This window comes from Lactuca saligna, chromosome 8 (genome assembly GCF_052625555.1).
Source record: "Lactuca saligna cultivar CGN05327 chromosome 8, ASM5262555v1, whole genome shotgun sequence".
Lineage (NCBI taxonomy): Eukaryota > Viridiplantae > Streptophyta > Magnoliopsida > Asterales > Asteraceae > Lactuca > Lactuca saligna.
The window spans coordinates 84,074,655-84,084,278 of record NC_136424.1 but is presented as its reverse complement, the minus strand read 5'-3'; the positions used below and the strand labels follow the sequence as shown (position 1 = coordinate 84,084,278).

Here is a 9,624-nt window from a genome sequence, read left to right as displayed (position 1 = left end):
ATTTTTATAACTTATATATATATATATATATATACTAGCCGTCTACCCGCGCAAAGCAACGGTGACAAATAGTTTCGTTCGACAATTAGGTTCTTTCGATAATTAGTTCTATTCAAAAATATATTATATTTAGTTGAACACAAAATAAATACTTAATGTTATTAGTCAATTTTACGGCAAAAATAATTTCCTTTCATCAAATAGTTTATTTTGGCGATTGTATTTATTTCAATGTATCGAAATGTGATGGCATCCCACAAAGGTTGGACACATTGTTCTGATATGCTCTGATTATCCTAAATTGCGACGCATATAAAGTTCTTAGAGTTTTTATGAATAGACAGAAATTAGTTTCATTTCGGAAAATACTTTTCAGGCGTTAAGTAGTTTCCTTTCTTCAAATAATTTCCTTTTGACATTTGGAGAAAAAATATTTGAAGGGACAATGCTACCTTCATCCCGTAGTTGCTCTTATCGTGTCACCAGCCTTCTCTTGTCTAGATTCCTTTGGTCACAAGATTGTCTTAGGATGAATTGATTTGGGATAACTCGTAGACAAAAACCGAAAGCCGAAATCTAAAATTGCTAATCACTAAAAAAACAAAATAAGCCATGGTTGAACATTATTAATGTATCATGGTAGCATATTTTAAGGAAAACAGTTAGCAATTAAACATATATTTTTATCAAATAGAATAACTTGGATTTTAAAATGATCATTTCTAGTACGTGTAAATACAACACATAAATTCAACACAATCAGACATATATATATATATATATATATATATATATATATATATATATATATATATATATATATATATATATATATATATATATATATAAGACTAAAAACCTAAGTATAATAAAAGCTCGTAAAAAATATAAAATTGTAATGCATAAATACAAAACATTATGAAAGGTTCAACAGTCTATTTCTCTATTGATATTTTGGCAAGAGTGTCAAAAGCTACAACATGTTTTTTTTTAAACGAATATATGTTGCTGTTATTTGTTTGAATAAATTATTATAGATTATCAAATCTATTACTAAGTTGAACTCCACCATTAATTACTGAAATGACTAATAGAAAATGCAAACCGGTACTTCATATTAAGCGCTTCAACACTTCAGTAGACATTAAAATCTTCAACACTTCAATAACAAAAACCAATGAACTAAATTTCGAACCACTAAGCAATAAAAAAAAGTTAGCAAACCTCAAATATGGCCGATTGAAATATGATAATAAGTTTAAAATTTTAAGAAAGTGAATAGCCTTGTATAAATGACTAAATGCAAATGATTATTAATAATATCATTCTAGAAATTACATCAAGTATCCAACTAAACTCATTCATGAATCTACAATTAGTCTAACTAATTACTTCATGATTCGTAGGATAACTCTTAGCAATTCTTGTTGAAAGTTGTATGAATTTACTATCAAAAACGTAATTGATAACCATTGAAAAGAAGATAAAAAAAAAGTTCTATTTCTATAAAAAAAAAAAATAGCTAACCATAAATTTTGTAAAAGTAGCATTATCAAATGAAACAATTACAAATATTGATTCCTATTGCTATTAGTGTGAATTGAGGCAATCCCCAAAAAAAGACAACGGATTTGTCGAGCCAAATAAGAACAATGGCAGTATATATGGAAAAATTAAGTTTAGCAAGTGGAATTGAAACCTATCTTAAGAGCCAAATAGTCCAAATCATGGAAAATATTTATTACTCAACTGAATTTAAGTTATAGACAAACCACCACCAACTCTATGTAACGTCATCAACTCCAAATCATCATCAAGGGCAAACTCGTCCAATTAAGGGAAAATTTAGATTCAATCAAAACAGTAACATCAAAAACAAGTAAACATCAACTTCAACTTCTGATGGTAATGTACTTCGATAAGTCTCCAAACAACAACCCAAAATGGTTAACATCAAACAAAAAAAGTCAGATTACTAAATATTTCTTTAGACTTAAAGAAACCAAGTAAATATGATGCTGAAAAAATAAGATCCAAGTTTAATGTATTTTACAAAGTAAGTTGCAATTTTTTCTTCCAGATCTTAATGAACATCCATGTATGCCCTTCAACAAAATTCAATCATTTGATAAACTTTTAAGCCTATTCCTTTTATATAAATTTTTTTATGCTAAAAAACAACAACATACTTTCTAATACACAAATAAGAGAAAGTATATTGTTATTTATTGCATTAAACATTTAAACCCTACTACTGACCTTGTTGCACCTAAATAGTCTCAAGATAACATCAAAATAGCAAATCAGCCCAAAGCAGTTTGTATATTTATTGCATTAAACATTTAAACCCTACTACGTCCCTGTTCTTGTTCCTCTTCATGACTTCAGTTATCATTCCTACACCTCCATTCGGTTCACCTTCCTGTCACACTCATTGAAGATTCAAAAAACCGTGCTGGCTAGAAAAGAATAAGTATATATGGCGGAGAAGGGAGACATGTCGTGGCAGGTGATGGGTTTTTATTGAGAAAGAGAAAGAGAGGTCCAATGGAATAACACAAATCTGACAATGAAAAAAAGAAAACCAAAAAGAGAGAGATGTAGATCATACCTAGCTTCACTGTGGCTAGAAAAGAATAATTATTCTTTGTAGTTTATGGATTAGGGTTTTAGAGTTGTTATTGGTAATAGAGACTAAGGACGGCGATGTTCTGATGGCGACAAACGCAGAGATCGGAATCAAAGAGAGAAAAGAACACAATACATCCTGAGGAACTGTTTAGTAGAGATCCAATTGCAGAAAAGTGTATTTGATTATGGTGTAGTGAGGGTAGATTTATGCAGGAATGTGTTTACATAGATACCAGAGAAGTGATCTTTGGCGAGATCTTAGGAGTCAAACGAAGACTCAATCACGGGATAAAAGGTTGTTTCTAAATTCTTGAAAATACTAATTCAAAGGAAATAGATATTATATTATTATTATATTAGTGATTAGTTGTACTTTAAGCTTAGAGACTTGAACGTCTTAAAAAATATTATTATTAAATTGAATCTATTTATAGAAATAGTAAGATTTCTTTTATAAGATAGTAAATATATATATATATATATATATATATATATATATATATATATATATATTATCAAATACACCCCTCTACTAATTAGATTTTAACAAATATATATTATATTTTTTTGCTACAAAAATATTTCAAATTGTATTATCATAAATAAAATGTTTATATATAATAAATTTAAATTAATTATTACTTTATTATAAATAATTATTAAATAAATAATATTATATTTATAATAAATATCAAGATTATGATCATATTTGTATCTAAATTATAATTAGTAGATAAAATAAACTAGAAATGTATAATAAATATTGCATTTAAATTATAACCAGGTGGGGGATGCGACAGGCCTTTCAGCAAAATTAAAATATGAACAAAATAACCTTACATAGGGGTAGTTTAGTCACAAAACTGTTAACGATAACAAAAACTATATGCATTTTTCTTACTGATAAAATCAATCAATTTTAACCCAAAAAAAAAATTGGATTCGATTTTACACTATATTAGATTTCTTTTCCTCTATTTTTATAAAATTCTAAATATTCTCCTTTATCACACATAGTGGTATTTGATATCACTATGGAGAGATATAAGGTAATCAAGTAAATCAAATTTCTCATGTGGTTAATCACTAAGAGATTACCAAGTTTCAAACATTTTAAATGATCCAACTAAAGTTTTTAAAATGCATTTTACCAACTTAATTGTAAAGAACGACAACTAAATACTAATTTTATGTAATTCACTTAAACACATGATTTTATACCTGGTACATGTTTCTAGCAATCATTCATTTTATACCTAGTACATGTTTCCACAATATGCAAATCAAAGTATCCCCTTTACTGTGATATGATTCTTATTAGTTTTGTAGTACCTATAGTAAAGAGGAATTAATTAGGAGCAAACTTTTTTAGCATAACAAAAATCTCATTACGTCCACAGAACATAGAATGTACTTTCAAATTTGATTTAGAAAAACACAAAGAAAATTATTATTATCCTACTTCCGTAAAAAAAAATGAAAACGGACTTCTATCACCTGTATAATTCAATAATTCAGAGACGATTTCAGCATGTTATTATCCAATGTTGGCAAAGGAATAAAAACAAAATGCAAAGTATATCGCTATTTACTCAATTTACTACTTAAATATATTCAACAACAATTTAAGTTCAAAACCATTAAAATAAAAAAATGATTAACTATAAAAACGGTATGCAAAAGCTGTCATCCAAAATTGTTAAATTCAATTTTTTAAGTATAAAAACATTATGCAAGGGCAATTTATTCCAAAACTGCTAAAAAAAACTATAAAATTAGTATGCAATGGACTTTGGTCTAAAACTATTTTTTAAGTTTAAAAACAATATACAGTGGCAGTTTGGTCCATAAATCTTAAAATCAAAATTTTTAACTATAAAAACGGTATGCAGGGGCAGTTTGGTCCAAAAATGTTAGAATAAAAAATTTGTGACTATAAAAATAGTATGTATGGGAAGTTTTCGGATACATTTTGGTAAACAGTTCTGTAACAATAAAAATAGTATGTAATATATAACATATATGTTACGGATAGTTACCATACGAAGGAAATAGAGTGTTTACAAAGAATAGAAGAGTGATAGGAATGTACTGGTCTTTGAATCTAGCAAACCAATTACGCCGGCAAAGCAGAATTCAACGGAGAAGGTAAACGTAGGTGTGGTTTCCTGTTGATGTCCTCCAATCTGTAGCAATCGATTCCAAAACTTTGTTAATACACCCGATGAGGCTGATCTAAAACCGATTGATTTGAAACTACCTAATTTGAGTAGATAAGGATTCCGTAAGGAAAAAAATCCCAGATTCCTAGACACCGCTATCACCGGCATCGGAGAGACCACCGCATAAAAAACAAACAAACGTAGCTTTGGTGGTGTAGGCGACATGCGACAAAGGTGAACAAAAAAAAAGAACTTACAAAAACTTCAAATGAGGACCAGAATTTCAAAAGACAAACTTTTTCGAACCAAAAATGCAAAGAAATATTTTTAAGGACCAGAAATGAAAAAAAAAATGGAATGATAACTACAAAAGAAAATAAAGACCAAAATTGCAAAAGAAAACCTTTAAATTTGCAAAAAAAAAAAAAAAAAATACAAAAAAAAGAGCTATAGTAGTCGTTTTTTTTTGTTTTTTTAATGTCTCATAATGATTTTGGTCCCTTAATCCCTAAAAGACCATTCTGCCCTTGAAACAAAACCCAAAGAAATTCTGCCTATAGGACAAAACCCGAAGATATAGTGTGTCACTTGGAAAAAATGGTCAATTTAAAGTTATTAACAAACGGATAGCTTTGATTAGCGATTCATGGACCAAATATTCCAAAGCAAGGTTGGTTTCATGCCAACTTTGTTTTACTGTTTTGCTACAAACATAATTACACAATGGCAAATAGATCATCAATATTAATACAAAATAAGTATCATTTATAATCACATACATCATATATATACTCTCATTTATAGACAATTTATGTTTACCTGAGCAAAAGGAATGCAGTTGTTTTCAGGTACATGGTCATATCTTATTCCCTAATCTAGGCTAAGCTGCAACACCATCAAACTTGAAAACAAATCAAAATTAAAAAAAAAAAAACACCATTAAAGCTCATAATATAAAATTTAAAATCATTAACTATGACACTTTTTACACCTGGCCTTTGACCGAGCATCTACATGTTGATGTGTTAGGTTTTCTGTTTTCTTTTTAACATGAAACAATCAATAACAGCAAATACGTCATAAATGGGCCCAAAAAACAAACTGAAATGAATTAAAAAAAAAACCGCAACAAAATTTAATCCAACAAATTAAAAAAAAAAAACTTTTTGGAAAACAATATAGAATGACATCCTTTGGATTGATAGCAAATTAAGCTCCCCTACAAATGAAATATAAAATAAAATAAACAAAATAAAAATATATCTTTTAAGGTAAAAAGAAGATTTAAGAAGACATACGACATCCATGTTTGGTTCATGTGAGTTGTAAGAAGATGAGTTTCCCACATAAGTTGATTGCCTAATCCAAAAAACAATTCAAAGAACTTAAACAAAAATTCAAAAATATGAATTTACTAAAATGCCCTTGAAGGGTAAAAAGGATACATATATCACCTTGTTAGTTCTTCATCTTGCACAAAAGGAAATGGAGCAGTTTTTGAGAAAAGCAAACTGTGGTTACTAATTCCAGCTATACCAAGAGACTCAAAAAACTTTGTGTGATATTTAAGAGATGCATCCCTACAACAAAAGAAATTGTTTTGAAGAAATTTAATAATTCAAATCACATTAAAAAAAACCCTTATTTTGAATGAATTACATAGTACACACATTTTGTGTTCATAATCATGCTCTTCATGTAACTCTTGTTGAGTTAAAGAAACATCAAAACCCTGTTTTAGGATACTGAAAAGCTCCCTAAGATCCTGAAATAACAAAACACAAATATATATATATATATATACATAAATACATACATATATATATATATATATACATATATATATACATATATATATATACATATATATATATATATATATCATTTTCCATAATTTATTAACCGAAAAAAATAATAAGAAAATACTCACTTGTTGACTGGAATACCGAATTTGCTCTTTGTGTTCAGTAGCACTTCTGAATAAACCCCCTTTGTATATCTGCATCATAAAAGTCATATCTTTTTCAAACTGACATCAACAAGTCACTAACATCAACAATCTTTAATCTGTCACTGGCTTTGGTAGTATCACCGATCCTCAAGAACTGCACCGGTACTAAAAAGGCGTAGAAAAATTAACACATAAACCCTAAATACAAATTAAGTTCATATGGCCACCAAAAATCGAGAACAGTAACATGACGAACCATCTGAAGTATGAGGGGTCTACAAACGAAAAGATGATGCAGTCAGGTCAGTGGGATTTACCTATTCGTTCCGTTGGATCATCCACGCAATTTGTGTTTGGTGATGCTAAGGGCAAGAAGGCGCTGCTTACAAAGGCGGTAGTGGATGCTCGAAGGCAGTGAGAGACGAAATCAACGGTAATTGAAGCGGGATCTGATATGATTTCTTTTGCTATCTTAAAGATGCATACAACAGATGCGTACCACCGCCTTTGAATTGTCATGATCCCGAACAAAACTATGGAGATGGATCCGAATATCGAAAAATAAAAAGCATGAAGTTGTATGTCGGCGGTAGTGGTCGGAGCGGGAGTACATCAAGGATCAGAAAGGAGAAATTGTGGAAAGCATGAGAGAGAGGGGAAAGCAAAAAAAATGAACTGTATGTGGGAAGTTAGCGGTGGAGATGTAACGCCTGTGTTTCTGGGCTTGTCATTAATGTTGATATAATAGTCTAGGTTAACCTTTGTAACCCGTTTTGAAATAATAGAAGTGTATTATTTGAGTATTATGTGTTTTGTTCTTAACTATGTGACTTAATTGAATTAAGACTAAAAATAAGCGTCAAAATGAAATGTTATATAAGCTCTATATCTATGGATAATGTTGTAGTAGTTGAAATGAGGTTTCCGAATATATAAAGAATGCCGAAATCCGAGTTATAACGAAGAAGTTATGACCTGTCGAAGTTTCACGACAGAACCGGCAACGCTGAATGACGTAAAAAGTGAAATTTACGTTAGAGCGATATATTAGCCATAGTGATCTATACGAATGTCGTAGAGTTCGTTAAACCGAGAGTATGCATAAAACATACGCCCAAATCGGACTTCGTATGAGGAAGTTACAATTTTCTAACGTTTCGACTTAGCAGTATGCAACCCGAATACTCAATTCGAGATCGAGTGGTTGTTGGTTGAAACAATCTAAACGAGAATCGAATATCTCGTTGATAGTAGCGCATTGGTGAAAATACAGATGAAACGGACGTCGGATGAAGAAGTTATGATTTTATAACGGAGTTTTCCTGTCCCGGCCTACTAAAAATAAATAATAAAAATAAACTCAAAATTAGCCGACGGAGTCTAAATGAAAGTTGTAGAGCGTAGTCTCACCTACGCGTGGATATAAAGAACATCGAAAACGGAGTTCGTATGAAGAAGGTATGGATTTTTGAAGTTTATTAAATAATTAAAATTTAAATTTAATTATTAAATCCGACATTATCCGAAGAGGAGTCACCGGACTTATCCGGGTTACGCCCAGCGTAGGGCTGTATGCCCAGCGTACAACGAAGCATGACACGCCTCACACTCGAGTTCTTCGGATGACGCATGCAGTGACGATTTCGGAGGCAGTACACCCCGCGTAAGGCAATACGCCCAACGTACTGCGAGGCCTCAGCCTCCTATAAAAGGGTTGCGAGGGCAATCGACTCCATTTGCCAAATTCTCTTCTCTTTCTCCCGTTTTGAATCGTTTTGCATGCCAGAAGTATCCCGAATCCCCGATATTATTCCCGAGCCCCGAAGATCCCGAGAAGTGCAATTCCCGAGTCGAAGCTCTGCTCGCGAGAAGCCCGGTTTTTGTGAAGATCTTCCAGATCTACTAAGGATTACTACTTCTTCAAGTCGTAGTGTTGTCCGATCATCTTCTGATCAAGTGAGTGTGTAGTTACTTTCTTCTAACGCATAATTATGAAGTATTTTATACGAAATACGTGTTATGTATATAATTTTGTTGTTATGTGTGTGAATGTATAATCACTTTCTTCTATCTCATAGATATGATTTATTCTCTATGAAATACGTGTTATGTGGGTGTGCCTCATTTGTTATGTGGAATATGTATTGAATGAGAATTCTATACAGGTTTTAAACTACGTATAAAAATATATATTTTTTTATCTACTAATATGTTGGGTAGAACATTGGTAGATAGTTGATGTGTGATAAACAGATGAGAGGCCTAGATTTTGTTGTTGTTGACCTAGTTATTCAGCGGAGTATGGATAACGACCACAGACTCCTTCTAGACAGTCTTGTGGAACGCTAGCAGGTTCATAACTTGTAGGTGTTGTGAACGATGTGTTCACCGGTGTACTCTATCCCCCTCATGGTTGCCTTTAGGATATCTATTGTTGAGGAAACCCCTTAGCAGTAATGTCCGTCCCAATGAAAATCCTAGATTAGGTCTCTGAGATACATGTTGTTTTAGGGATGTAAAGTGAGGATAACGGGAATGGGTAATCGGGTTATTGTTGGTTGGTGAAATTAAATATAATTTATTTATTATGGGTTGAAAACCCTATATGCTCACCAGGCTCCCAAGCCTGACCCACTCAGTTTTATTTGTATTACAGGAAGTGGCGCAAGGGCATAAGATAGATGAATCATCGAGTTGTTTTGTTTACAAGTCTGTATATGTATATATGTGTTGAATGACTTGTAATGTTATCGTTTATGCTTTATGGTCTGTATCGGAACATGACATCCCGAGTTTTGATTATATAATGAAAATGCATCTCTTGATGAAATGCTTTGATAAATATTATTTTATCATATTTTGTTTTTGGGAACAAATTTC

At 31.2% G+C, this 9,624-nt stretch overlaps 1 long non-coding RNA gene across 6 annotated transcripts; it reads right to left on the bottom strand.

Moving 5' to 3' along the window:
• Window positions 1-4,638: 4,638 nt before the first annotated feature.
• LOC145012225 (uncharacterized) lies at window positions 4,639-7,447 on the bottom strand. 6 transcript variants are annotated; one of them, XR_013664410.1, is made up of 7 exons: window positions 7,062-7,447; window positions 6,724-6,792; window positions 6,464-6,558; window positions 6,248-6,373; window positions 5,613-6,152; window positions 4,892-4,997; window positions 4,639-4,817 (listed from the first exon to the last, which is right to left on the bottom strand). It is a non-coding gene; the product is annotated as an uncharacterized LOC145012225 (long non-coding RNA). The 6 variants fall into 6 exon arrangements; XR_013664411.1 differs by having other exon boundaries at window positions 4,639-4,997; window positions 5,613-6,012; window positions 6,092-6,152; XR_013664412.1 differs by having other exon boundaries at window positions 4,639-4,997; window positions 5,613-5,834; window positions 6,092-6,152.
• Window positions 7,448-9,624: the final 2,177 nt, after the last annotated feature.